Raw genomic sequence first — 5781 nt, 5'->3', positions numbered from 1 at the left:
TTCCTTTATGCAGCGCAATAACCATCATCGCAGAAGCTTAGCTGATAGGCGGTGCGCTTTTTAGGGGAAGCGGAGACGAAGATTTGTATTGGCCAAAAAGATGAAGGCGCTATCGGAAGCACTGGCGAGCAACACAGTCTCAGCCGATGAATTGACGAGCTGAGGCGGGCTTCCAATAGAGGTCAGAACCAAAGAATGGCCTTTTGAGTTGGTAGAGGGATCACTAGACGTGGTGTTCATGTTTGTGTTGGCTTAAAAAATATTCATTTTATACTTTTTTATATTCTAATTTTTTAATAATCTTTCTAACCAATTATTTTATATACTAGATAACTACTGATTTTGGACGGCACCTAGACTATCGTAAAAAGCTAGATGTGGAACAACTAGCAAATTCTGTCCGTAGTTGGTCTGGTCTCAAATATAATGTTTCAACATGCAAATTGGTAAGAGCACTTCTATATATCTTAGACCCTAATTTTTATTACCTCTAATATGTAGCCTGTTTCAGATCCACGTTCCAATACAATTCAACAATGATTTCATTCTATTCTCATTGGACAAGGATAGCAGAACAGTGTACATTTTGGACCCTACTCCTATTAACCCATCTACCAATACAACCCACTCGCAAAATATTTGCCCAAAATTAAATGGATTGCAAAACATTTGCCGAAAGCAATGTCAAAAGCATGCCCTGGGTCTATATGGAACGAGAATATTTTCCTATGGCATCATAAAATACTAGATGATATTCCGGTTTACAACAGGTAACATTTTTCAGGAGTTAAAGACTATATACTAAGTATTTGTTGTTCTGAATATGTATACAATATTATTTACTAACATGTAATTCTTATATACAAGGGAATTGTCCGGTTATCGTGTTCCCCTCTTCATGTCCACATGGAAAGACGAAAGACTACATTTACCATTTTTAAAGGTAAATATTGCGGTTGTATATATCATTAATATTATTATAATTACACATCTAATACTGATGTCATCCTTTTACAAACAAATGGATGTGTAGGATGGATATGTACTCAGAAAACTAATTTTGGGCCAAGTGCTAACATTGAAGGACAATGAATGTGAAGATAACATGCCAGCTGGTGTACTGGAATTCATCAAATGTATTAGGAAAATCTAAAGCAAAACTGGTATGTCAAATAGTTTTAGTTCATTTTGAAATGCCAAATGAATCAAATTTTTGATAACACTTTTGACATCTAAACGCATAACTAACCTTATTTTGCAGGTAGTTCATTCGGTTGAAGGTGATTTGTCAAAGAGAATTCTAGCGGTCAACGGTTAATAGGCAGTGAGCCGGAGTTTGATTTGTACTTGAGACATCACTTAAGAAGTTGTTCAACACATGTACATTCTTTTGAAGATTGCACGCATATACATATTATTAATTTTGGTTTCCCAATTACAAGTGCAGATTGAGTTTCTATATATAAACATAAAACTTCTTTCAATAGCATGTACTGCTTCCAATGCTATCATGCTCAATATATCCGCCAATAGTATCAGCTCGACTCTATCACGACGACAGAGTGGTGCTTTCAATCAAACGTAAAGGCAGTGCAATCCCATAATTTTATTTTAAAAAATAAAACATAATTGTACTTGACTAACATACACCTATTGATTTTTTTTCAAAAACAGACCATCAGACACGAGCAATTTCATAAAAGATTTCCTATTTAGTACAGACAGTGCCTGCTCAAACTTATCATTCTTCTTAAAGAAAAACCATTAAAAAAGGACGTCGATAACTGCCACACTTGTGGCACAACAGAAACCCGCCCACACGCCCGTGTGTGGATACCCAGCAAGCAGCCCACACGACCCTGTGTGGGCGAATATTAGCACTGCCCACACGTGTGGCAGGAGGAACACCCTACCACACGACTTGTTCGATACGAGGGGATCGATCACTCGGCAGGGAAACCCACAGCCCACACGCCTCCATCGCACCAGGCCCTTTTTAGTGTGAAAAAAAGGAACAAAAGGCCCACTGAGAACGAATTAAATGAAAAGGCCCAGATTTTAGTTTTTTCTGCAACAAATAAAAGCCAGATTTTGCTCAGCTACTAAGAAATGCCATCAGCTGCTTTGAAAATAGCAGAAAAAAATTGCCATTTTAGTTTGACCAAACTATTTGCCATTATATTGTTTTTTAACAATGGCAAAGGTTTATAAACACATATTTAATGCCCAAAATGAAATATGGCAAATCTGCCATGACAGAAAAAATCAATATTGCCATGTGAAAAGAAATAGTTCAAAAATTCATGTGAAAAGAACACATAAATTTGACAGGACAGTAAAAGATAACAAATGCAATGGCATTTTTCATTAAAAATTCCATGAAAGTTTACTTAAAATTGTCGTGTTTTGAAGGAGAATTTTGCCGTGTGTGAGAAAAAACACAAAAAGTTGAAAATCAAGTATGAACAAAGAGATTTGCCATGGAAGATTGGTATCAAAGAAATTGCCGTATTTTGTATGATGAATTTATCGTGTGTGAAAAAACATACAAAAGTTGGAAAATCAACTATGAACAAGAAACTTGCCATGGCAAATTCGTATCAAAACTTGCCACGACAAAATTCACGTAAACTAAATTTGTCATGAACAAGAAAAATTGCCATGGCAGAAAAAATCATTTACACTAAATTGCCATGATTTGAGAACTAAATTTGCCATGATCAATAAACTAAATTTGCCATTATTTGTAAACTAAATTTGCCATGAACCAATAAACTAAAATTTGCCATGATCAATAAACTGAATTTGTATCAAAACTTGGCATGACAGATTTGCCGTGTTCTGGTATGATGAATTTGCCGTGCGTGTAAAAATAGAAAAAAGTTGAAAAATAAAAATTATGAACAAGAAAATTTCCATGGCAGATTCATATCAAAACTTGCCATGGCAAATTCGTACCAAGAATTGCCGTGTGCCAAAAAAAAAGAAAAAAAATTGAAAATCAAGTATGAACAAGAAAAATGCCATGGCAGATTCGTATCAAAACTTGCCACGGCGGAATTCACATAAACTAAATTTGCCATGAGCAAGAAATATTGCCATGGCAGATTCATATTGAAACTTGACATGGCAGAAAAATCATGTAAACTAAATTGCCATGATTTGAAACTAAATTTTTCATGATCAATAAACTAAATTTGCCATGAATCAATCAACTAAAATTTGCCATGATCAATAAACCAAATTTGTATCAAAACTTGGCATGGAAGATTTGTATCAAGAATTGCCGTGCTTTGGTATTATGATTTGCCGTGTGTGTAAAAAAACACAAAAAGTTGAAAATCAAAAAATATGAATGAGAAAATTGCCATGGCAAATTCGTATCAGGAATTGCCGTGTGTTTGTATGATGAATTTGCCGTGTGTGAAAAAACACACAAAAAGTTGAAAGTCAGGTATGAACAAGAAAAATGCCATGGCAGATTCGTATCAAAACTTGCCACGGCGGAATTCACATAAAGTAAAAATTGCCATGATTTGAAAACGAAATTTGCTGTGACTAGTAAACTAAATTTGCCATGAACCAAATAAACTAAATTTGACATGATCAAATAAAATCAGATTGCCATGGTCAATAAACTAAATTTGCCATTATCAACAAACTAAATTTGACGTGGTTAAGTAAGAAACAAAAACATAAAGATTGGCATGGGCGTGTTAAAAATAACTAAATTTTCCATGACAAAATAACATGACATTTTTGCCATGGCAAACTTTGAAAAAAAAGGTCATAGGAACATTTTTTAAACTTGCTATGTGATCAAATGCAGAAAATTAGCATGCTACGTACACATATAACTTTGACATGGGCTTGTATTACGAGGGGCATGGGCTTAATCAAATATTGCCATAGGCCTAAAAAATATAAGTGCTTGTATTACAAGGGACATGGCTACAAATTATGAATAAAAATTGCCATGGCATATGCATTTTCAAATTTGCCATGGCGTTTTGCTTAAAAATAGAAATATACGTTACAGAATTGCCATCGATAAAAGTGTAACAATTGCCATGATTTCTAACCTCAATCTAACCACATGTATTCTGTAAAGAACAACACCAGTTCACTAACAGGCCTTGTGACCTGGGGCACTACTACAGGTACACATGTTTAAGCTATGTGATCAACTTAAAATGCCATGGGTGTAAAATTTAGCATGTCTCTGAAATTTACCATGGCATCATCATAAATTGCCATGACTCTAAAGTCGCCATCACTGCATGCTCGAAAACCGCCCATGGAAACTAAAGACTATCCATCTATTCTATACATTATCAGATTCAAAACTGTACGCAGATGATTGATCAAACAAGAATCATCGCCCTATTGCCGTGTGCATGAACACACAACACACCAAACTGAGAGAGGGAAAATCAAACCTCCATGGCATCGCGTGTCGGAGGAGCATGGAGCAGACATGCCTTCCTGAAGATCACATCGAGCGCGCGGATGTCGCCATGATTGTAGTAGTTGTTGGGCCGCCGCGACACCCTGACGAACAAGCCATTGCCCCCCACGACCGCAAGCCCGTCGATGTTGACGAAGAACGCGGGGTGGCGCTTGCCCACCGGATCGAGTAGCTCCGGCCCGCGCCTGCGTCCACCGCGGAGGCCGAGCCCCACCAGGGACTCCCACCGGCCCGCCCCCGCCTTTCCCGGGGCAGGAGTTGGCGAGTAGCATGGCGGCAGCATGCAAATAGACTGGCGCGGCGGAGCTCGAACCTCAGAAGTAGCCGCACGCGCGCCCGCCTCCTCCGCTTCAGCCATCCGGTCCCCCTGGACCGCCCCCTCACCGCCAGGAAGACCACGCAGCTCTCCCTCACCGCCACCCAAGCCGCCATGGGAGAAGGGGGATCCACCCGGTGCTCACCACCAACCCGCCCCTCCCCGCCCCTCACGCCTGCCACCGCCCATCTCGCCGGCCACCTACCGGTCAGCACAAAGATACAGATGAGAGGGGATACATAGGGGAAGAAGAGGAGCGGCACGGGGCGGTGGGAAGAAACCTGACTGCGCTCGTCGGCGTTCGCCGGCCACCGGAGGTGTGGGAGAGGCACCGGGGTCGCTCGGGATTGAGCTCCTGCTCGTGGGGGTGTGGCTATGTGGGGACTGTGAAATGGATAAGGTGGAGGAGAGAGAGCGGTGGGCGAGCGAGAAAGAAAAGGACGTTCGGGCAACTTTCGCCCTGACAGCGGAGAGAAAACCGGCGTGCGGGCTAACTCCCTCACTCGCGCGCACACACGAGTTGTCCTACGTGGCACACAAAATCAGCCTCTTCGTGCCAAGATTCGTGCAAAAGGCACTGAACGGCGATCGAGGCGTGTGGATGAGTTGGCTAACGCCCACACGTGTGGGCGTTAGTGCTTCCGTTAGAAAATACAGTATTACACATCCCAATCTCTTCTAGTCTTGTCCATCTGAGCATGAAAACCACAAAAGTTCACACGTTTGTTACAAAATAGGAATCGGAATCCTACTTAGCTACGTACAAGAATCCAAATTCTGATTATACATATGTATACGTGCCGTACTAGGAATCAGAATCCTACTTAGCAAGAGTACGAAGCTGGCTCTACTTGGCAAGAGTACGAAGCTGGCTCTACTTGGCAAGAGTCCGAATTCTAATTTACCTACGTACACGTGGTCCTGCTTATATATACAAATAGAAACACACATATTCCGTTGGCTTAGCTAGCTTTCTGCGTCGGCTTTGCGCAAGAAA

The 5781-nt window shown here is 40.5% G+C and overlaps 1 long non-coding RNA gene across 1 annotated transcript; it reads right to left on the bottom strand.

Moving 5' to 3' along the window:
- Window positions 1-274: 274 nt before the first annotated feature.
- Window positions 275-5181, bottom strand: LOC109760612 (uncharacterized). The gene is made up of 2 exons (XR_005767877.3): window positions 5066-5181; window positions 275-4985 (listed from the first exon to the last, which is right to left on the bottom strand). It is a non-coding gene; the product is annotated as an uncharacterized lncRNA (long non-coding RNA).
- Window positions 5182-5781: the final 600 nt, after the last annotated feature.

This window comes from Aegilops tauschii, chromosome 2, assembly GCF_002575655.3.
Source record: "Aegilops tauschii subsp. strangulata cultivar AL8/78 chromosome 2, Aet v6.0, whole genome shotgun sequence".
NCBI lineage: Eukaryota > Viridiplantae > Streptophyta > Magnoliopsida > Poales > Poaceae > Aegilops > Aegilops tauschii.
The sequence above is the reverse complement of the archived record's forward strand: the minus strand, read 5'-3'. Positions and strand labels throughout refer to the sequence as shown.